This window comes from Mizuhopecten yessoensis, unplaced genomic scaffold (assembly GCF_002113885.1).
Source record: "Mizuhopecten yessoensis strain PY_sf001 unplaced genomic scaffold, ASM211388v2 scaffold11127, whole genome shotgun sequence".
NCBI classification, from domain to species: Eukaryota; Metazoa; Mollusca; class Bivalvia; order Pectinida; family Pectinidae; genus Mizuhopecten; species Mizuhopecten yessoensis.
The window spans coordinates 593,567-604,871 of record NW_018408893.1 but is presented as its reverse complement, the minus strand read 5'-3'; the positions used below and the strand labels follow the sequence as shown (position 1 = coordinate 604,871).

General features: G+C 34.0%; 1 pseudogene; it reads right to left on the bottom strand.

Annotated features, from left to right (window-relative positions):
* Window positions 1-3,879: 3,879 nt before the first annotated feature.
* Window positions 3,880-11,305, bottom strand: part of LOC110466269 — a 27,145-nt pseudogene continuing 19,719 nt past the window's right edge.

Sequence of the window (11,305 nt, the reverse complement as noted above, 5' to 3'; positions counted from 1 at the left end):
CAAAGAACCTATGATATTATTTTTTTCAATATCCGTGAATTTTTATTTGCAAAACTTTATTTCGTTTGATTATTTTATTTCTGTTAATGTAGCGTGTTAGTTTCTTTAGAAACCAAATCTTTAAACAAAAACCATGGAGAGAAACTTTTTTTGTAATATCTTGTAATTAGGTTTTGATAATTCAAAAACAGAATTCCTCTTTAAAAAACCACCGTCAAAACTAGTATATTAAATTATGATTCAAGTTGTAAATGTGCCACTTTTTATTAACGTCTGCTGCAGGCGAGTCATTTTCATATGCAAATACACAATACATTAATATTAGTTTTGTTATCTTATATTACTTAGAATATATAACAAACATTATATAACATTCGCCAACTCATTCAATAATTAGTGGGTCCTTGTCCCACTGCATGTGAAACACCAGAGAATACCACTGTAGTATTTCGTACACAGTAACCTCCCCTTAATTTCGTTTAGATAAAACTTTAGCAACTGTAACAGAGTACTTCTGTTGACCTGCTAGCTCGTCTGTAAAGAGTCGTAGTCCAGGGTAGAATCCTGATCGTCCGGTCACTTTGTACTTTCTGGACGTTATTCTTGATTTTTCTCTCATGTTTTATTTTATTTTCATAAAAACTCCACAGGGTATCGATTTTGAAAATGATATATCATTCTATAGTTAATAATCTTCACTGATAACATGTAGTTACATTTTTAGCAGTGGTACAGGTAGCTAGGTACCATCCATGTGATATCATTTTAAATGGTTTAAGTGTGGTGAGCAACATTTAATCTTGAGGCTAAGTTGCTAACCTATCTATGTTTAGAAGTAAACACTTAGCTATACAATAATCACATAAATAACTGTTCCGTCCATGCAAATACCTGCGAACGTGAGTTTCATACTATAATCATTTAAGCAACTGTTTAATCCCTGCAAGCATCTGTGGTTTATACGTGTGGGGAAACGTGTACTATAATTGGCACACCAGAGGTACCGGTACCAGGTGTATTTTTGTAAGACATTGCAAATTTGAATATAAAATTGATTAAATAGATAAAAAAAACATATGTTGATGGAACCATTATGACATTAGGTCATCTCACCTGATTTACTTCGAAAAGATGTCTTTATTAGATGTTTGTATAATTTAACTTAATTTGCAATATGTAAAATTCAATATATTTCAACTTAATTGCATTTTGCATCCAAACAAGGTAATAGTTTGCATCTAATTCCAAATTTTAGTAGAGACAATATATATATAGGAATAATGTTGATAGCTAAGCTCGTTGCTGACCTGTCCTCTTTAATACAAAAGAGTTTAAAGGACAATACCTAAATCGCTCAAAAGATTCGGCCCTTGTATCATGAATCTTTTTTCTTCGTGGGTCAAGTAATTATGAAATTGGTCTATTTCTTTCGAACATAATTCCTTATGTCGGAGTCGTAAGGTCCTGTTTTCAAAGACGAAGTTTTAAGGTTACTTTTTCTCAATTTTGCTATCAGTTGTCTTAAGTTGAATTAAGGTTTGTATGAAACGTTTTATTTGAATTAAATTGGCATTTTAGCATAAAAAGAGTCGAGTTTATAATTACATGTTATATATTTATCATTTCGCTGTCGATCCATGTATGTACACAACGTATGTACACTATTATTAAGCAAAGTGTGATTACATAACAGCACTTTAGAGTAATTTTACAAATAATATAGGGCGCTATTGAAATTTTGCTGTTATTTATTTTTTATTATTGTTTTACAAGATCATTTGTACCATTTTGTGATATTCTTTATAAATAAAACAGCTAAATCAGTATAATTCTTAGTCTACTATTGATCTATATTTTAGTTACAGGAACCATTTTACAAATGATTAGGTTTAGGTTAGGTCAGCAAGTGTTTTGAAATGGTATCCACATTGTATGGGCACATTTGTCCTTTTTGTAGCATTGATAACTAATCATTGCCAGCATATCATGTTTATGAAATAGGGAATAGAACATGTTTTCGCCAACTAAATCATTATACCAAAAATATATATTTTAATATTTGTGTGCAGTAACGTCATTGATACTTGTGTTTTCCCCTTCCCTGAAAATCCCAACTATCAAAATTACTGCCATGACAAAACACAAGTTTTTGCTTATTTCAATAATGATCTGATGAACTGACGAACTCTGTGAGACAGGCAAGCGAGTCGTTACTAAGCGCAAAGAAGATGTCATGCAACAGTAAATTGTCAGGAAGGATGGATTTGTTACTTTGCGGTGTTAAATATCACAGGCAGTTTGAATATTCCGATACTTCAGAAAAAAAATCGATGATGCTGAGACAGCTTACAAATAGATGGACTGCACAGGTAGACACAGAACAAAGCAGTAAAACATATGGGAAGTCAGGTTAAAAGAAGCAGGTCAGCATTAGACCAGAGTGACCCATACCATAGGTCTCTGGATAGATTTATGACTACGACTCCAACACAACCCAGTATCTTTTCCAAAAATCGGACCTAGGAAAAGACATCGACCACAAACAAATACTTAATTGCAAAACAACATAAAGACATATCCGGAGTTCATATGCTGCATCCCTCAATACAAAAATGCATATAAATTAAAGACTTAAGGAAAACTGTTGCGTGTTAAAAAAAATAGCTGTTTAACAAGAGACGCTCTTTATTAATGATATAAAGCATGATAAAGAGTGCGAAGGTTCTAAGTTCGCAAATATGTATCATTGCATTGAGAAATCTAACAATAGAGGGATGCCTGTATAAATAACAATCTAATATCAACGTTGTATAGGTTAAGCTAGATCAATAATTGTTCAATTTTTTTGCGATTCATAGTCCGAGCGTTGACTATTTAAGAAAACAAAAGCATGCCGGTCTATGAAACATCCATGGGTTTAAATAACTGAGGGGGGGGGGGGGGGGGGGGGGGGTGTCAAAAATAATCCCAAAAGGCAATTTACATGGAGACGAAATGGTAAATTTAGGGCTAGCCGAACAAACAAGAGTTTTATATCTCGACAGTTGTGCAATATTTGTTCATGTGATAATTGTCCGGCCTAAATACATCACTCGAATCACTTAACGATTTCCATTATATTAGATGTGGGACAAATTATGTTGGTAAGGGTATATGAAAATAAACAATAGTTTACTTTAAAAGTGAAAATCAACTTATACGTTATCTAAAAGAAGAGCAAGATGTTTGGAATTTAGATACTCAAACAAATAATGAAAACTTGTTAAAGGAATTAATGAGACATTATATGAGGATTTCGATGTCAACGACACGTTTGAAGCTGTGAAATTATGGTTTTGAGCTTTCGAAATGGTTTCCAATGATATCTGTTTTTGTGAGACAAAAAAATAATTAAATGCAGTTATAACCAGGCAGATGAATCGCCAAAAACAAATTTTAGTGATCACAAAAGTTGGTGATCGATGGCAGGTTCATTCGTTTAATTTCTTATCTACGCCATTTCGGCTACTTATTGTTCAAACCAAAAGATATGGGCTGCATTAAGCCTTAGATTTCAACAACTAATTTGCTACAACATGTCATATTCATGGATTGTTCATGTTCAATACCTGCACAAATTATTAAACTCGCTTACTCACTAAACTCGCATTGACGATCCATAGAATATGCTCGTCGCCAACTGCGTTCATTTTAACGTATACGCTGTCAAAATGAAAGTCAATTTAAACAGCATTGTTTAAATGCTTCATGAAGAAAAATCAGTCGGAGTTGGTTGCTACGATGATAACTATTATAGCCGTGGTTGCTAAGCTAATATAGTACCAGTGAATTTACAATGATACATAAGTAAATTAAGAAAATATATAGTAAACAACACTATTTTTCCTTTTAATAGCTTTTATTAACCTGGTAGTGAAAGAAATGTGAATGTGCATCCATGGAATAAGAAGTTTGTCAGTGTCCCTCTGCTGTAAATTATTAGACATAATGGATCCGGAATATGCAACATGTTTCCAGATGTTGAACGAACCAAGCAATGGCTTTCTTCGGTCCATGCTCTCGCTGAACTGTAAAACACAGAAGTAGTCCGCTGTCACCCATATACAAACATGAATCCGCAAAACCTTTTTTCCACTGCGCATACGCTAATTGATATATTGTGAAAGTTTACGAAGCTGAAGAAGAAAAGATGTGAATAAAATATGTTTATAACGATTCTCATCTCGCGAATACATGTTGTACAATATACCATTTACAAGTCACGTGTCCTAGTATCCTGTTCGTGTATAACCGTTGATTAGTTCCCCCAACCATTATAGATGTAGTTAGGGTAATCTATCGTTCCGTTGTAGGACGTTTTTCAATCCAGTCTGCAATTCGTTTTTGTTGTTTCACTCTATCAAAATGTGACTTCAGTTTTTCATCTGCCAGAAAACTCTTGGCAAGGTCAGAACCGTAAACACCTCCGGTCAAATCATCGAACAGAGTGTATAAGGCAAGGTCTGCCACTGTCATCTAAAACAGAATGATTAACACATCATCTAAAAAGGAATACATAGGGCTACAGTGATCAGATCTTCTTCAATAGTAGTGTAAATCAATTTTTCAAGTCAAATATTGGATATTCTTCCCTTCTTGACATTATTATTTTAGTTTCCCTAGATAATATATTTCAAAAGTATGGAGTGAAATTTTGTTTCATGATAATTCGAACTGCTTCAATTGCATTTGCAGTTAAATTTTTGAATAGATTTATTTCACGAAATTTTCCTTAAAAACGTCAATATAAGTTTATAAAATTAATTCCCAGTTCTATTGTGTGTGTGTTGTAGTTTCGTATTCAATGAGTTTTAGAAGTTTATTATTGAATGGATATCCTATTATCTTAAGGTATATTAACTCTTTCCATACCGCAACTCCGGTCCGGATTCCGTACCGGATGTACTTATTAGACTCGCCCCCGCACATATAACAAAATGGCGGATTATTAATATACATTTTAGACTAGGTGTAACTGCCGCAAGAATTAAACAGGTAACCGTGAACAAATACTGTTATTGTTTCATGTTCTTGTTCATAGACAAACACTTCTTCATTTTCGCAGCATAATGACTAACTGGCAGCTGATTATGACTGAGAAATCGACATTTGTCTGGCAATAAACGATACGATTCCTTGTATTTAACACAGCGTTGTAGTGCAGGTTTTCAATGGGGATTGATTATGGTTACGAATGTGGAGTCGTTGAGTTTTTTTCTAAATACAAGTAGATTTCATCAAGACTTATATTAGAATATTCAATTTTACTTCCATAAGTCTCAACAAACATCTAATGATGAATTTACGAGTGATCGTATCGAATTAAGTTGCCGCCATCTTGTTTACATTTGAGGCACCAAACGCAAACATCTTGAGGCAAATGCGAAAACATTAAGTCATATAATAAAAAAGTGTACTCTGCACAAATAAAATTATTTCTTCCAAACTGGTGGGTTCTGATTTTATCGACAATTAATTGTTTTTTGGCGACAGTCTCGTGCGATAACCAACTAAACATCAGGCAGATTACATCACAGTTTCTTGTCGTGTGTACACGACAACGGGGATGAGACGGCCCTTTTTTTTGTCGTCTCTACACGACAACGGGGACCAGGATGACACATTGTTGTCGTGTGTACAAGACAACGGTACGGAAAGAGTTAAGTCTATATTGTTCTAAGAAGATGCATGACGAACATGTTTTCTTTGAAACAATACAGCCAATTCATGCAACAATTGCTAACAACTTGTACAGTTTAGCTGTAATCTTGTCAGGGTCACAGTTAATTAAACTGGCGTTAATTACCACAAATGCAAGTTTATACAGTATAAATGAGGAGACATTAATCTTACCTTAGTTCCAACTATCCATCCGTCACCGCCATTGTTTTGACGCAGGATTTTACCAAAGATCGATATGAGTTGTGGCATACCGGTGTCAGATAATGTTTTTGCTAATTGTTTCTGTAAATAAAACAATAATCCAATTAAATCGATGTTTTACAGCCAGTGACATCATAGAATTCATGGTCGATAGTGAAAAACATTCACATCATTTGAGGCATCCGATCGGAATTTCAATATCTTTAAATGGTACATACTTTGATTGTTTCATCCTTTTCGGAAAACACTTTGACTAAAGCGGAATAAGTATCGACTAATGTGTCAAGGACTATATCTACTGTTGCCGACTCAAGATTGTTGTTCCCATAAAGACCTGGAAAAGAATATCAAATAGTTGGATTAAACAATGTGATATCACTGTCACTAACATGATCGAATCAGACGTTGAAATGTTATAGATTATTAATAAATTAAAATGTACAGTATTTTACTTTTTGGTAGTTGAATATTACTAGCAATTTCGCAAACTTTCTTCTCTTCGGTAAAAGAAATTATTATTTTTATCGAATAAGTCATTAAAACAGCTTTAGAATTAAAATGTTACCATACGACCTAATGTCGACAGATATGCACACGCATTTCTGATTTAGGACATGCCAGAAAGGTTACGAATAGGATATATACGCATGGGGATTTTTAAATGCCAGAGAACACAAAACAAGACTTGTTTGGGAAAAGAAGCACAAGAATTTTACGAGCAAAATAAAAGATTTTTTTTCTCTCGAAAATTAATGAACCGACATAATTACTTTAATGTCGTTTCAGAAACATAAGAATCCTATTTTTTCAGGAGTATTGCTTGTTCGGAGAAAAAAATAATAGAAAGTTCTACTTATATCAAATGTTCCACCCTGATATTAGTTATATTAGCCCTTTCAGGGTGGAGTTGCACCAGTTTTGTTATAAATATCAATTTGTGTTGGAAAAAAGAATGGTTTATATTTATGAAAAGCGAACATACTTTGGTATATAGTATATCAAATGTTCATATCAAATGTCCCGTTTTGGGTTCACTGATGAGACGGATACCTATCCAGTTTCAACGGATGAAGCAATGTACCATTCTCAACCGAATACGTATACGGCAGAGGCGACAACGTTTACAGTACTCTCGTGTCGGATACTAGTCCTTCAGACTGTAGAACTATTAATAATCCAAAGAAAGAGATAATGCTATCCAACATCCACTGGATGAGAAAACGACTACTGTTCATTCGGCCCGTATACCTTTCAAGCACCCAAAGAAGGACATAATGTTTACATCTATCATTACGAATAGTTTCCAACATCCATAAGAGTAGAAGAGTATGGGCATACCGTGCTGTCGAGACGGTTCCCATTCAGCAACCACTGGATAAGACAACTACTACCGTTCTTCCTGGCCGTATACCTATTCAGCACCAACAAAAGGTGAATATATAATTAGCTTACAGTTCCCTTCGACCAGAAACCTATCAAGCACTAAAAGAAGGGCACTTAGCTTACAGTTCTCTCATACCGGAAACCTATCAAGCACTAAAAGAAGGGCACTTAGCTTACAGTTCTCTCATACCGGAAACCTATCAAGCACTAAAAAAGGGGACTTAGCTTACAGTTCTCTCATACCGAAAACTTATCAAGCACTAAAAGAAGGGGACTTAACTTACAGTTCTCTCGGACCGAAAACCTATCAAGCACTAAAAGAAGGGGACTTAACTTACAGTTCTTTCGGACCGGAAACCTATCAAGCACTTAAAGAAGGGGACTTAACTTACAGTTCTCTCGGACCGGAAACCTATCAAGCACTAAAAGAAGGAGACTTAGCTGACAGTTCTCTCGGACCGGAAACCTGTCCAGCACTAAAAGAAGGAGAATACCAATGTATAATTGTGAAGACAAAGACAACTGTCAGGCATGCACAGTACCCAATCTAAGGGACAAAACTCACAGGAAGGATACCAATACAGCACAAAATAGAGGAAATATCAACTGCCGTACACTCTGTTCCAAAACATGTACCAGTCCGGCATCCAATAAGAAAGTACGCTTCACTTGTCTCGGGTCAGGTACGACTGAGTAATCTATTATAGAGGACAACACTTACTCCTGGGCAAGGTAGCTATTCTTCGACCAACCACAAATGGACATTACACAAAGCCTACATTTCATATTTCAGATAGCTAATCTGTGTGGGCCAGAAAGGAAAACTTTTACATTTTGCTCGGTCTATGTGAAGTATTACTACTGGAGGTAAAAACACCCTTACCATACTCTCTGGCGAGATAGCGTACAATCGTCAAACTTTGTGGAAGAGTTTGGCCATCAAACTCCAATATCGGAAGTTGGTTCTGGGGTAAGTCTGTCAATACAAGCATTATCATCAAAGAATATACTGGTAGACAAAATATAAATATATATAAAGCGGTTCCGATTAGTTAATTCCCTAAAAGGGTGAGAGCGCTAGGTAGCTGCTCAGAATATCTTTGTTTTTTTTTCTTCCTTTATATTAACCATAACAAGGACTTTGTAGGAATTATGTTTTTGCCAACTGCATAGCAGTGATAAATTACATCAAATTCAATCAATATTCCAATCATCATGCTTCTGATATAAGTTATAACCAATCATCATGCTTCTGATATAAGTTATAACCAATCATCATGCTTCTGATATAAGTTATAAGTTATAACCAATCATCATGCTTTCGATATAAATTATAACCGATCTTCAGGTGTTGGATATGTCGTTACGAAGTACTTGATTTATCGTGTGAGAAAACGTGTCGTATTAAAGGCATATTAGAGGTACAAGCTGTATGGTTAAGACAGTTTTTGTAAAAACATACCATTCTTTATCTTTAAGAAGTCTTCATATGATATCCGGTTATCTTCGAAGTCCTGTCCGGCAGCGCTAAGGGTCAGTCTAGTTAGTTCTGCTCTACCTCGAAGGTTAAAGTAGGTCAGTTTGTACCTAGCCATTTCACTGGTTATTTCGCTCCGAAGTTGTCCTTAGTTCACAGCTCGTGATATACTGTCTATGGGGTTCCTGTCAATGACAGTAGATATATTCAGACACACAGTTGTAACCGTTTAGACCTAGAGTCATCCCATTTGATTTACAACAATCTCTATAATGTCAATATAATTCGCAAAGCTGCTTTTTTATTTGTATTATTTATCTTTTTTATCTTCCACTTTATGGCATTTTGCATAATATGAATAGAAATGCCATTAAAAACACAAACAAACATATATCAGTACTATGTATAATTATCATGTTGATAATCAAGCACGTTGCAAGACTGTCTTCCTCAATTTCAGAATGTTTTTTTAATAAAGCTGCCCAAAATCTCTAAACCTTTCGGTTCATTGCTAGTAAATGATGAATTTGATTAAATATTTTGATAAAAGTTCTAATGACGGAGTTGTTAGTATAATAAATGGAAAATATACCTCATCTTCATTTTAGCTCTGCTTATATTTGCTTCTAGTTCAGGTTACCTTTTGAAATTTTGTTACCCAATGTCTTTTTTCAAGGTTTAGTACGGTAGTAACAATCGTAGCAACTCGCTTAGACTGTTTATTTTCATTTCTATCAGTATCATTTTAACATTTTTATGATGTAAATATAAGGGTTGACCGTCATTTTGACGGCGTATACAGTAATAAATGAAGGTCACTTCTTAAATATTAAGATAACATCATGGGGCTGTACATGTCGAATGCGTTCAATACGTTTTCAAACACCTATACATTGTACATTACTAAAGTACTGAAGTGGAGTCACGTTTGTGACCACTGACTACATTTATTTTGGTAATTAGGAACGATAATGACTCTTCTTATCTATTTTTTAATGTAACTCTATTGTTGTCGATTATATGCATTTTTTTTTAAAAACAACCCCAAACTGTTCAAATGTTCGATGAAATTAGGTTGTATCAAACCTTTTATTCGGACTGATTTTTAATAGAATAAGAGCCATGCTTGAAAATGTATGAATGTTACATTATTTGTTTTAATTTTATCAATGTATGTAATCCAAGAATATAAATCATTATCGTGCATACGTTTGTTTACATGTCTTGCTTTGTTTTACAGGTCATTTGTACCATTATGTGAAATTCTATGTAAAAATGATATTGTTCTAGTTTTGAAATTGATGCTATATATGTTTCCTGCCTACTTTACAGGTCTAAGAACCATTTTACAAATTCAATGTAAGCTAGCTCAGCAGCTTTTAGTTTTTATCCAGTATTAATATTGAACTCACATTGTTTTGAACATAATCATCATATCATATTTATTTATTTTTTATTCTTTTTTTAACTTTTTTTTAAAAAATGTTTTATTCCCCCAAGCCAAATATTATATATACATTATACTGATCAGTATATACAGATATTTAAGCATTGAACTGTTTATGATTTGTTTGCTTGCAAAGCTGTGTCATTCAAATAGATCATAAATATCATACAAAAACAGTTCAATACTTATATTTACGTTTTCTCTGCCTCTTATGTTCTTTTTTAACTTATAATTTATAATTAAAATTAAAAATGCCCGCCTTATCGACAGTCCACACAATTTCGTTCAATAGTTTGAACAGCGTATTGTCGCGTGCTGGTTGGCAAACAAAGTAGTACTTTGACATTTTAACAAACACTTCAAATTTATTCCACAATTTAGTATCAATACAATTGCGTTTGATATGACTATAGGGTGATTCCAGTTTTTAAATAGAAATCTGAGCTGAAAGTTAGATTTGAAATTGTTTCGATTTTCCCCCGGAACAAATTTCGCGCATGGATAAATACAGTGAACACCGTGAATGGGGAGTCCGATAAAAGGGAGCTGTGTAAAACTAGCTTTGCGCCATTATAGTTTCGTATTTTTGAACAGGAAGTATAACTTACACCAATATAAAATATTATCAATAAGTTTAGTTGACATATTTAAATATTAATTATTATATTTACGCATAAATTTTAAAAGATTGGTGTTAGGAAGCACACATTAATATATACTAAAATGGCTGGAATAATCCCGAGTTATAAACTTTTCCGAAAGAAACTCGAGTGTTCCGAAGAGCCATTAGGAACTTACAAACATGTCTGCGAAGTTGCTAAATGTTTAATGATTGGCAACTCCAATTTCCTAATCTAATTCCGTGATTATTCAAATGACAGTTTGATTTTGTTGGCCTAAAATATAAAGGTTAGAAATAGTTCTAATTGGTGAGAATCACTGTAATTTATTAATCTGTTGCACGTCATTTTCAACCGGAATGAGGCAAATGAAAGTAGTTTGCTGAGGATTTATTATAGTGACGGTCCAGTTAAGTGCAGCTGTAATGATGCCAAACTCGGTAAGAGCGCAGAATT